The 13,804-nt window shown below is 38.5% G+C and overlaps 1 long non-coding RNA gene across 1 annotated transcript in view; it reads right to left on the bottom strand.

Annotated features, from left to right (window-relative positions):
• LOC142044627 (uncharacterized) overlaps window positions 1-8,337 on the bottom strand; it is a 55,480-nt gene extending 47,143 nt beyond the window's left edge. The window contains exons 1-2 of the long non-coding RNA XR_012654378.1: window positions 8,215-8,337; window positions 7,564-7,636 (exon numbers count right to left, since the gene is read on the bottom strand). This is a non-coding gene — a long non-coding RNA (uncharacterized LOC142044627). The remainder of the gene's footprint in view (window positions 1-7,563; window positions 7,637-8,214) is intronic.
• Between the last annotated feature and the right edge of the window lie 5,467 nt (window positions 8,338-13,804).

Genomic DNA, 13,804 nt, shown 5'->3' with positions numbered 1-13,804 from the left:
ACTTATCTCAGATGAATCAGGTTTTTCACCATAAATTAGACTGCAGTCACCTTCATGTGGGTATGTACTGAATGCAATACAATGATAAGCTCACTTTGTTTGGGAAGTCTGGAAACTAACCTTAGCATAGAATAACTGATAGTAATATTAACAGTAAATCCTCTGATGAGAATATAGAGAATTACAGGCAAATTAATTTTCCCCATACTTGTAAAATAAAATGCAATAATTTAAAAACAAACAACAGACTACTCTGAAAGGAAATTTTTAGGTGACAGGCCTTTTCCTAATGCCGAGTCTTGCTTCTTCAGTGTGTGGTCTAAAATAGTCCATTGAAACGAGGGTTGAAACTGCAATTCTTCCTTTAAGTTAGTTGTTAAAAAAAGCATTAAACTCTATGCAGGATATGGATATATCAAATAAGTGGAGTCTCCCAGCAAAGAAAACATGCGTCAGTGACAGAAGCAGAAACATATCTGAATCTGCAAAGGCATTTTAAAACTACATATGAGAATGCTTATTACCTATTTCTTCTTCTAATTGGATAAATGTACAAAATCCCAGATTTTTAGCTGGCCTTATGAGAATAACAAAACTGATTGTTGTGTTGCTTAATAATGTGCATATTGTCTTTCAAGCTAAAAATATTTTATCTCAACTTTCTGTTGGAAAAGTCTGATGGGATTATCTTCTATCGGTGTTTTCACAATGGCCATACTGCCCAAGAGTAAGCAGTGCACCCTGTATCATCCCAGCTGTGCAAAGCCCTCGCTGTTTATGGAAGATACTCTTGCGCAAGTAAAATATTTTTTAATAAAAATATCTTGGGGGGTGGGAGGGGGAAATGGATGGGAGGGCTACAGAGTCAATCATTTAGCCTTTGAAGGATTCACGCTGCAGTGAAATGGAGTCTGATCTGCAGGCGGTGCAAGTAGGGAGATATTTACAAGCAAGGTAGAAACTGGTAAATGCTCAAAGGTGGTGAAGAAGTCCAGTCAGTACTTTTACAAATTAAATTAGTACTTTTACAAATTAAATTAAAGATCTGGAAACCTTGGTTTAATAAACTTTTACCAGTGAAAAGATGGAGGCCCAATTTCTATATGATGTTTTCTCCAATAAAATTTTAATCTTTTATGAATACTCATTTCTGTCTTGACAACAATTTTAGCAAGCAATTCTGAGCTGCCTTAGCAATCACGGGCAGAAACAGAGCTGCAAGTATTGGCTCAGGTCAATAAAGCTTCAGAGCTCTGGGACAATATTGTATTTTTAGCAGTCTAGAAAGCACCCACTAGTCAAGGAGAGACATACAAATAAAAGACCAATTTTTTAAATACCCGATGCATTTTGGTCATGTGGTTGTAGATACAGCAAAAGTTATGTCAGAGGTTGACTAAGGTAGTCTGAGTCTAAAAGCCACTAAAATATAGTCATATTTTAAATCCCTGAGCTTTAATAAAAATGCTATTAATTAAAATGTTACTAAAAATAGTATATGCTACTTACTTCCAACTTGTGACTCATCAAAAAAAAGCTTGAATTTTTAGTATCTTAAACTAATTCATATCATTATCATTAAACAGTGAGAAAACTACCATTACATCAACACTTATCCCCAAAACATTGCTGACTACACTCATCAGACTTTTCTCATCATCACAAAAATCGTTCATGACTGAGCATTTATTCTTGCAAAATTTTTATTCCTGCTAAACATGGAGCAAATTGTATATGGTCTTGAAATGTCTCTTGAGCAAACAATCTGGAGCTATTAATAAACAAAATGTGACATGAAAAATCAGGGCATTTCAAGTGCCCCGAAAGACATTTCTTGGCAACTGACTAATGACTTATTTGTAAAAATATTTATATACTATCTTTTTTCAAACATACCAATAATACTGAAAGCTTCACACTGTTATCATTGATTATTCATGATTTTCCATTTTAAAAGTTTCAGGAAATATAATGGGAAAAAACAAAATTAGCTCAGCTAATCCAGTCACCGATATTAACAAAAGGTAGTAAACAGGGAGTATAAACAGTTTTCAGGTAACACACAATGCAGATGCGTTCAGTAAGTGAACAATTTTAGAGGTGATGCTCTTTTTTACACTCTTATGTTGCTTGGTTTTTGTGGAAAGTAAAATAACATACAATAAGTAGAAATGTGAAACTAACCTTGAAACACTTTTTATTCCGATCACTTTGCTTGTCTGACAAAACTTGTTTTCTCTTGCTTTACCTGTTTTTGTCTTTTTAATAACATTTTTTGCCTAAGAGCATTCTTCATAGTGGGTCCATGACCATAAGGATGATCCTGGTTGCAATATTGCACAGGTAACAGTAATGGATAGGTAACAGTGGGCAAAACCTCATTTGGTTTTGCCGATCAATGAAAGAGAAAATGAAAAATTGAATTCAAGGAGCTCGCCGAGCTCGCCTGTTCCTGGCACTTGTCCTGGTTCCTTGGTCCTTCCAGAAATTGCCAAATTAAGATGTAAAGGAATGAAAGAGTAGCTTTTCACTTCCTTGTCATTTCAGTGGGTTCCTGCAGGGTTTGTGCCAGCTCGAATGCTCGAGTCATATTTGATTAAGCTAAGTACAATCAAGGAGGAACATTTCCAGGCCAACTCTAATAATTAAATAACAGAAACAGTACCACCAAATCTGTTGCCCATCATGGTATGCAATCAGAGTGCCTATGCATGTAAAGTAATTACAGCTGTGGTTATCCCAAGCATAATTCTTTACTATTAAAGGCGGTAGATTTTGCAGCGTATTCCCCTGATGTGTAATCCTACTGTTGATTTTTTTTCTATATTCTGTTAGAAAGCATGTAAAAATGCTGCGACTCAGAGGAGAGAGTAGTCTAAATATTCCATCTGTGGCAATGTTGGTTGAATCTTTTAAATCATGTGGGTTTCTTTCTGATTAAATATGAGTTTTTATTTCAGAGTAGATGTCTAGATATTAACAAACTCTTAACAATGCTACCTTATAGCATCAGTGCTAGTAGATAACAGATTGTAGATTACGAATGCATATTTGGCATAGGCAACAGTGTTCAATGGCATGAGGTATCCTAACAGATTCATCTGGTTTTCAATCACTTTTGACTGCTTGCAAATACGATACCTCTTTCAGTAGGTGTCAGAGTTTGCAGCTCTCTGCCATGAACTTAGACAAATTTTGTGACAGACTGTTGTCACTCACAGCTGTTTGTGTCTTAAAAGCTGCTAGTAAACAATTGTCAAGGAACCAACCTCGCGTACGCCTAAGGAAAGTGTGTTCTGAGTGAGCCACCATTTGGATGTCTTTATGTTCTAGCCCAGATTCATTCCACAGCTTGTCTTATACTGAACTTAACTTACTTCAAAGTTAATCCCATTTGATCCTTAACATATTTACATTTGGGCCAAATTATTTTGGATATGTGGTCTGTTTAATTCTATTGTCTTTTTTCATACCGATAATGTATATATAGTCATACTTAATATTTATAAAGGGATACATGCATGTGTGCATGTTTGTGCAGGTGTGCATACGTATTTTGCTACTGCAGCTCTGAGTAGTGTGCAGTTAGTAAATAAACAGCAAGTAAACAGCAAGAAAAAGTATGACATTTGCAGAATTAAAATGAACAAGTAATTGCCACGTTTTATATGAAGCAGCATCCTTAACGCATTACATCTCAATACAGGTTGCTGTCTGAAAAGCCAGCGCAGGGTAAGAAATCTGGGATTAATGTTGTAAAAAACACAGTTGTCATTTCAAATTATATCAGATGACTTGAGATCAGTGTGTGGTGGTGGTGGTGAAGAAGGGCTGCTCTTTTCATCAGTGTTTACCTGACATCTCCTATACAGTAGCGATTTTAAATACAGCATATACAGGTAAGTGTCTTCTGGCATGGACTCTGTCAAAGACCACAATGTAATATAAGCAAATAAGTACATTTTAAGCACAGACATTACTATTTCAGACTATGGCTTCAAAGCAAATCTCAGCTGTAATTCCCGTTTATGCTATAGGAGTAATTCTTACTGCATACTAAAATCCTGTTACACCTTACCCTTTCACATGACTACCTGGGAGCCTTTTAGCCTGACTGCATTTCAGAATGAATGCATTTCAGAATGAATGCATTCAGAAACCAGCAAGATGATGAAAATCAGTGTGCCATAAACTACAGTTGTCCACTATTCCAGATTAATTTTAATAATTTTCAGCTTGCTTTATACCATACCAGTGAACATATGGCAGCATTTTCAGAAAAATAACAGGTTCTTAAGAGTATTTGTAGAGATCAGCACACAACAAAATCCTCATATGCAGATACATATGACCCAGGAGAAGTTTCAGTTCTGCATCCTAACTGCTCAGCTTTAGTGCTCATCTAAGTAGGATATCTCATTGTGACAGATACCCATGGGATCGGAGTCACTCGCATCACCTATTTTTCCAAGCATACTTGGGAAAGACCAGGTAGAGAAAACAGGGAAAACTGTCTTTTTTAGTGTATCCCTCTAGAATTCGGATCATAATTCATGAGGGAAACCCATCTTTCTGGAGAGAATTATTAATTAAATATAAGTCCATCTATAATAAGTAGACTTCAACTGTAACTCAAATATCCACTGTGTCTGGACAACAATAAATTATACTTGCTTATGAGCTACAAGATCATTTTTAGTTTTCTATCTAGAGAAGCTCATATTAAGGTCATCTGGAGCATCTGTAACAGAGCTATGGGCTACTTGTAAATCATTACTAGATCCACCATTTTGTAGGGTTTACTGGTTTAGAAATTATCATGCCTAAAATCATGCACAGCTAGTGAAAAGTCATGGGCACAGATATGAACAGTACCAACATGCAATTTTCTTGAACTTTTTTTGACTCAACGCTGTGCCTTGAACCTACCATGAGACTGTAAAGCTTGCAGTGAAACAGTGCAATCCATGGATGGTAGAAGCTTTGTTAAATATAAATATAAACCAATATGAAAATCCTGTGTCTCTCAGCTGAACAGGTAACTATGTATTTACCTGGGATCGTTACCTTTTACTATTATGCATTTAAGTACAAGGACTCCATGCTGTTGAATGAAATTGAATCTTCATCTTTCATTCACTGTTACCAGTCTGTCACCACGTAACTCAAAAGAAAAAGTAACATGTGTTGTGCTCAAATCTGAGTAAAGCTCATCTTAGCATTGATATATGTTGTATTTTATTTTAATTTTCCAAGGTTCATGCCAAGGAGCTGTGCATTCCGAAAATATGAGTTCATGGTTATACTTAATTCAAGAAACTTCTCAGCATAATATCATGTCACTAATGTTTACCGCTTACGTTGAAGGATAAATTAGTAGAAACAACAAAAAGAATGCACCAAAAATATTCAGTTCCATTCTATTTGACTGAACTTTCACAATGGCCATTTATTCTCCTTTTTCTTTCTCTCCCCCCTTCACAGATCAGTCTGTGTTTATATTGTACTGGTAGGATTCCAGTCCATCTGCAAGGTCTCTTAAGAACAGGCTGACCTAGGAAGTACTCTAAACATTTTTTGTACAGATAACAAGCTGGTCTACTAGCATTAAATACACAGCTTAGTGGCTCTTATATAAATACATATATATTCAGCTAATAATGCCTCAGTTCAGGATCAACCATCATAGGGAATTTTGTCACTTCAGGTTCAATATTCCATCATATTATGATGGGAACATTAAATCTCAAATTTCTGACTTTCTGCAATTATAAACTCAACATTAAGCATAGCATTAATGTCATTATGTGCATGAAATAATATATATAAGGAGGAAAAAAAAGCAAAGCAAGATAGAGGCTATTTCTTTCTCACCAATTTTGTCTTCTTTTGTATACTGCTTTTTTGCACTTTAAATGAGCAATCCTTTCTCCTTTACAGAGTAACCGTGGTGCTGCTGATCCTCCTTGGGATAGTGTTGGGATGTGAACCTGAGATATTTAGTAGCCCTGATACAGCAAAATGTTTCAGTACGAGCAGTAATTAAGGCTATTCTGAAGGCAATTCATGTTTATCCACATACTGCAGGAGACAACTAATGTCACTTGTTTTTCCTGAACAAGATATAAACCCGCTTTTGCTATTTAAGTGAGAAAATACTCCAAACCAACCAACAAACCCAAAGACAAATAAACAGCAAACTCCAAGATCTCTCCTGCAGAGTAGCTACTAAAGAGAGGGGGAAAAAAGAATTCACAGCACTTAATCACAGGCACCTATTTCAAGAGAGTAGCAGACTCCCTCCGCCATAAACAGAGGGAGACAAGTTCCTCCAATGATTCAGAACGTCTGCTTAGGCATTGACCTTAAGTACTTAAGCGCTCAAGTTATGTGCCTAAAATTAGACAGTGTGAAACCCCTGAAGTCTATTGATAGCCATAATGACATGACTCATAAATCTATTTAAGTCAGTGCGGCATTCGGTACACCCAAGTCCCAGCTGGGACCTTGAGGTTCTACCATGTAATGTATGGATCATTAAAAAATGCACAGGATCCCTGTCACCTAAATTTAAGTATGCAGAAGATCAGCATTTCCAATTAATTCTGTCTTATGTATCTATTTTAGAATAGGATCAACCATCTCTTGGCAGTGCCTCCTTCTCTGCTGACTGTAAATGGAGACTAGAAGATTAGCTTAGACGAGACACCCAACTTTCAGGTGGTTGTACTTAAGTAAGTTGAATCCTACCCAGCATGATCAGGACTACAGTTTTATTACAACAAATGCCAGAAGAACTTACAGACTGGCCCTGATGCATATTAAAGTAATGTCAAAAGTCACTAACTAAAAATAGCCTTTGTTTCCAAAGACTGCTGAACAATGATCATACGAATGCTACAATAATAAGGTAGTCAGTTTGAGTAGATAATAGGTATTGCCATATTCTTGTACAAGTCAGAGTGGTTCCATATAACATCCACTTTGCATATGTTTAAATGACACTAAAACCAGTTTCTCTCAGCTTTCTCTTTAAGATGAGAAAGACATATGCACTGAACCTCCAAGGGTAAGGTGTAGGTCCTGTAGCCCCATTTCTTTCCATTTCAGGAAAGCTACTTACAGTAACTGACAAATAAAGGACCCTTCTTTCAGTGACTGGGAAGTAGGAAAGGAAATGTTTGAAGGATTAATGGAGAGAGAAACCTCCTGACCTCCTTCCTGTTTAGGCTGGGTTACAGGAATGTCCTCATTCTGAGAATATATAGGCAAAGAGCCCATCTTAAATAAAACAGGGTGGAAGAGAAAGAGGAAAATAGTTTTTAAAAGTGGCTTTTCTCTACTTCCTAGCCATTCAGAATGTAGAGGGCAAGCCTGAACGACCACCCAACACATTTCTTCTGAAAAAAAAAAACTAAAAAAAAAACCCTGGCAGGAAGCTGCAACTTTATGAAACCAGTAGGTAAGCAAGTAAAATGTTTACAAATCATGTTGGGCTGAATGACAGAAAGGAGGTGCCCTGAAGGATGCATACCGAACAAAGGTAGAAAGGTTTGCTCTTACCTGGTATGAATTCTGATAGCTGTCCAACAGTTGGCGTTTGGATGCTTGTTTCTTGTGTTAGAAGACCACATTACTGCAAAACACAGGCACACATGAACATACACATAAACATTCAGCAAAATAAAGGCTGATGCCCTACGAAAGCTTTTAAGGCATCGTGTGCCTCTAAGAGCTGCTTAAATAGCACTATAGTTAAACCAGCCTGACAGTTATGTAGAAAATTCAGCAAAAACCAGTAAATTGGCATCTTGTTGTAATACGATAGAAATCAAGAGGTGAACTTTTAGCTTGACCTACAGCTGCTACCAGGGGTTACTGCTATGTGTATCTCTTGGTATTTAAACTGCTCTCTGTGGATGTCCTAACAAAGACAATACCAGTGTATCAGTTCTTTTTCACTCTTCCGAGTGTTCATTTTTGTTTCTGGGAAAGTGGCACCCAGAATTCAGTAACCTGTTGGTTTAAAGCTGGCACAGGTAAAAAAGCCTTGGCACGTCACTGATGCTTAGTGTATGGCCACACTGCAAGCGCTGCAATATGCTGCCGACATATGAAAACTAGCTTAAAAATTAGCTAATTCAGATGCCACAAACCTTCTAACTGGAACAACAGGGAGCTCAGCAAGTGCTTCCTGAGTGAATATTCACCCACCTACTCAGGCAGGCAAAGCTCCCTGCCGTGCTGAGCTGCTAAACTGCTCCTGGTAGCGATATTAGCTAATCTGGTTGTGCCTCCGCTCTGTTGTGGTCGCAGCAGTGACGGTCGTGTAGACACCGATTTGGCTCATTGACTGTGGAGCGCTAAAAGAGTCACAGGTTATTTTTGCCACAGCAGGCAGCTCGTGTGATTCAATCCACAGAGAGCTGTCACTGAGGGAGAAGGTGCTATTTTAATGTCATCAGGATGGAACAGGACTTCATACCAATTTCCAGCTCCAGTTCCCTGCACAGATGTTAGGGATGTCAGCCTACATTTCTGCTGTAATTTTTCAAGAAGAAAAGCTTTTGTTTTAAAAACCAAACATCCTATGTCATTTTTTTTTTTGGAAAAGGAAACTCTCCTTGAGACTACATCAGATCCAAAGATCCTTGAGGATCTGTATACTTATAATACATGGATCATTTACACACTAGGCCGTATCGTCTCTTTCAGAGTCATCACACTCTAATATCAAGGCCTCCTGCTCACATACTGCACAGAGCTATTATAGACTCTTGTGTCAGCCTTGCCTGGAAGAGTGGGGAGCACTTGAATGCATGGATTATTGACGCAATAGACTGTAATGGTATGTCAATTGTCAAGGCCTATGTGGGGATACTTTCCTATGCGGATCATTAACAAAGAAGCTGACACTCTATCATGTCAGTGCAGCTGCCAAGTGCACACACCAACTCTGCATATTAACACCCCTTATGAAATTCTGAATAAGGAGAGTGTGTGCCCACTCCTGGCACTTGAAATTCACTCCATTTATGTATATTTAATAATTACATACGTGCCTATGCTGCAAAAAGCTGGGGCAGCACAAGAAAAAGCGGAAGCACTTTAAAAAAAATTAAGCAAGAAAGACTATAGTAACGAGCAACGCATTGCTTTTCTGTAGCACTTCTCAAGAGTGATCTCACAACACTTTACAAAGTAGCTTGTGTTATCCACAGGTGACTTGTGGTATCTGTATTTCATAGATGGAGAACTGAATGACAAAAATTAGTTATAGAGGACACTGAAACTGCAACCAACACTTCTGAGACTCAGTCTAGGAGCCCACAGTGCTCACTACAGAAAAAATAGGATGTGTTGTGAGAATCTTTAGAAATGCCTTGAACTAGACCACATCTGTCTCCCTCTCTCTCTCTCTCTCTCTCTTCTCCTCTTGTGTACTTCTGAGCAAAGAGTTCTGGTTTCACTCACAGCTCTTCCGTCACATGTCCCCTTCTAGGCATTTCCCCCTTATTCTCACTTATTAATAAATTTAACTCAGAAAATCTTTTCAAGCATCCAGTAGATGATAGTAGAATGATGATTCTCTTTGGTGTGGCCCCTTATGGCCATAGAAAGTAAAAAAAATGAAACTTCTGTTTGCAACATTTTTGTCCTATTTTGTCTAGAACTTGGTAGAGTCCTTTATCCTCACTGGTAGATGAGACCAGATTTTACACTTGCACAATACAATAACTGCAGGTAGTAGATTTTTTGCTTATGGAGATGCATTGTCTTACTGAAGACAGTCTGTTTTCTGTAGGCTGGAGCATTGGTTGGTTTGTAGGGAGTGTCAAGAGTAACCTTTCCTTAAAGGTATAATGTAATGACAAGCACCTGCATCAAGACATTACCTGGGCAATTTCCATCCACCCTTGAATACCGGAAATTATTTTGAGTCCATGACCATGATGCTAATGGATAATTACATACTGCTATCTCTAATGCCAAATGCAGAGGCTGAAGCAAAGCCCACTGAGGCCAGCAAAAAGCTTTCTATTCTTGTCTAATGGTCATAAACTCAAGCCCTGGGTTTGAGAAAGATGTTCATACAGTAGCCAGAAGATGAGGCAGAGAAAGGACTTACTGCACCCTCTGAAATTAGTAACACTCTCAAATGAATTTACTTAAGTGACTTTACAAAGACTGCAATAAACGAAAACTTTGTATGTAGCTGGTAAATCACAGGAATGGAACTGACCTAGTCATTGAACAAAAGCTAGCACAAACTGCTAGGCAAAGAAATGTGAATTAAAAATATGAAGAATAACAACAACTACCATTTTCCTACAGTCTATTGGATTTAAAAAGAAGAAAAATTAATGTATACAATGTGAGAACTAAATATAATAAAGAGTTTCAACTAATTGTTGCTGAAGTTTATTTGCTGAAGGATGGAGAGACCATGAGGCAATTACAGCAATGGATAGTATGAAAGAAAAATGAGTGATAAGAAAAAGATAAGGCCAGAAGGTTCAAAGATTATTGCTGTGAAGTAGCCACAAATTCAGCTGCTTGTATGAAGCTTCTGTGATCTGAATGGGTCTAAAATCTGGGTTGCGAGACTCACAAGAAAAAAAAAGGGGGGAGGGGGGGCTTCTTTTCCTATTTATTACTTTAGTTAATCTAAGAAATACCTTAGGGAAAATTTTCTTCGTTGTATCATTTCTGCCTTAACCCAAACAAGAAAGGAAGAAATAAGGAAAGATAGATTTAGAATTAACAACCAAAAGTTAACTAAGCATTTTTTATTTTCGTATTTTCCTCAGAGACTTGTTTCTGGAAAAATACCACTATCTTACTAGAACACTGTCTTTCTCTCAGTGTAAACATTTTTATCAGAAACATATATGTATTTCCCAGTTTGTATATGTAAGTACCCAATGAAAGCTGGTAGCAGTGGGAAATATTTCTTTAAATGCTGTTATGAAAATAGAACTAACTGATCTCTTTATGTCTGTAATATTTCCTTGTAGATGTAGCACATCCTCTCATATGCAGAAAACCCCATTTATACATTCCTAGGAACGCTTTGGATTAATGGGGTTGTAACTGGAACTGCTTTTACAAAAGGTGTCAGGCAAAGAAACAAAACAGCAACGTCTCTATGGAAGAAGGAGGTTTGCTGGGAATGTGGCCACGGACCACGGGAAGTTCAGTCGGCACCAACCACGTGAGTAAACTCCTCAGACACAAGGATTCCCTCAGGAAGAGAAAAACAGACATCTCATCATGTAACCAACCAATTTAACCTTGTTTTACTAGGATCTTCCATTTGTATTTGTTCATCAGGCCTAATGTTTGAGAAATGAATTTGTAGTCACAGCATCCTACCCTGCCTCTTCACAAAGTCCTCTGATACGAGGGTGGATCATGACTATGACTGCTGTGGCTGACAAGATCTCAAGAAGATTCTCTGATAAGCTAACTTCACACATGAGACTTCAGTCTGATTTGCCTGAGGATGTAGTCCTTTCTTTTTAGGTAATGAGTTCTTATTTCCAAGATCAACAGAACATGGGAGTGAGAAGAGCAGTAAGAACTGGATGTGGTCAAGGTTAGGCAGGCTGGACGAGTAAATAAACCGTAGCAAGTGTTGCATCTAAAAGAAAGTGATTCAATTTCATAGAGGTTCATTTAAACTTATGAAATGGCAAGATGTTGTTCTATCTTAATCTGTTTACAGAATCAGAGATCACAAAATGGTTGAGGTTGAACAGGACCTCCTGATATTGTCTAGTCTACCTTCCTGGCTCAGACCAGGATTAACTAAAGCAGGTTGTTCAGTGTCTTGTCGAGTTGGGTTTTGATTGTCTCCAAGGATGGAGACTTCATAGCCTCTCTGAGCAACCTGTCCCAGCGTTCAGCTATCCTCACAGTTAAAAGATTTTTCTTATGGAATTTCCCAAATTTCAGTTTATGCCCACCGCCTCTTGTGTTGTCACTGAACACAAATTAATAAAGCCTGACTCTATTGTCTTTACTTCCCCTTCAGGTATTTATACACATGGATAAGATCCCCCTGAGCCTTCTCTTCTCCAGGCTGAACAGTCCCAGATCTCTCAGCCACTCCTTGTATGAAAGATGTTCCGCTCCCTTAATTATCTTTGTGGTCCTTCTCTGGACTCTCCCCAGGATGTCTGTCTTTGCTGTACTGGTGAGCGCAGAGCTGTGTGACGCCCAGATGTGTCTCACCAGGGCTGAGCAGAGGAGAAGAGTCACTTCCCTTGACCTGCTGGCCATGCTTTTCGTAATGCAGCCCAGGAGGCAGTTGGTCTTCTTTGCTGCAAGGGCACGCTATGGGCTCGTATTCAACCTGATGGCCAACAGGAGCCCCCCAAGTCTTTTTTTGCAAAATTGCTTTCTAACCAGTTGGCCCCCAGTATATACTGGGGCATAGAGTCAGATGCAGGACTTGTAATTTCCCTTCATGAAGTTCTTGTCAGCCCATTTCTCCAGTCTGCTGAAGGGCAACCCAAGCATGTGGTGTATGAACCGTTCTTCCCAGTTTTGTATCATCTGTGACTTTGCTCTCAGTGCACTCTGTCCTAATCCAGGTCACTAATGAAGATGTTACCCAGTATTGGTCTCACGATCAACCTCTTGATTACCCCCCTGTTGACTGGTCTCCAACTGGACTTCACAAGGATGATCACACCTCTTTGAGCTCGGCAGTTCAGTCAGTTTTCAGTACACCTCACTGTTTATCTAGTCTGTATTTCATCAGCTTGTCAGTGAGGATATTATGGGACATAGTGTCGAAAGCCTTGCTAAAGTCGAGGTGAACAACATCCACTGCTGTCCCCTATGTGTTCCCTGTGTCAGAAGTCTTTTAGGAGTGACAGCTCACCCAAAATCTGAGCACAGGACTTTGTAAATGGCAAAGAGTTAGGCAAGCCTTTCTTATCAAACAGAGCTACAGAGGCACACCTTATTTATTCACGTGAACTTCCCGTGTGGCTTTGGGGGATTTTAGATGTGCCTGTAACTTACCTGAAATATTTTAATGATTTTTTTCTCCCCCAAACATAAAAAGACCACTTTGGGTGCAGGTAATTACATGAGCTGGTTGGCCTCTGCTGGATTATGATGGTCTGAGGATTTCCTTGTGAGTTAAATACTACAGTTGCTGTTAATCATTTCAGTCAAGTGGGGCATGGTTAGTTCACAGCCTGTTTTTTGACAGTGCCAGTGAACATCCACCCATGTGAAACTTCCAGAATTCACAGATGTTTCCACTATTTCCTGGCAGTCATCTGAGAGCCGAACCACATCAGATGTAGTAGGCTAATGTGTCACAGAGAACCAAATTCACCAAAATATTCATGGAAATTCTTTTTTATTAGTATTATCTTTATTTTTTGACAAGAGCTACATGAAACATGAAGGGAAACAGCATGTGGTGCATGGGATATAGGAATACCAAAGGGTACGATTTCCAACTGATTGTGGTTGCTCACTGCTTACTGTAATATTCTAGAAACATGGCCTGGTAAAGCACTTCTGATTATCTGCATTTGCTGGAGATAAAGGAATGTGCTTTGATCACTTGAACATTCTGACAAGTCCATTACTTATCTGTAAATCAATATATTGATTTTTGGATTGCTTGTTTATAAGAGTGTAAAGGAATTGTTTACAGGCTGCTCATTCAAGTTCATACCCTCATACGAATTCTCCCTGGTGGTCAGCAGCCACAAGGTATTGTGATTTTCAGTAACAAAAGACTTAGAAGAAGTACGCACTGTACGTTGCCTTGGGG

The sequence above is a fragment of the Buteo buteo genome, chromosome 25 (assembly GCF_964188355.1).
Source record: "Buteo buteo chromosome 25, bButBut1.hap1.1, whole genome shotgun sequence".
NCBI lineage: Eukaryota > Metazoa > Chordata > Aves > Accipitriformes > Accipitridae > Buteo > Buteo buteo.
This window is presented reverse-complemented; position numbering and strand designations above follow the sequence as displayed.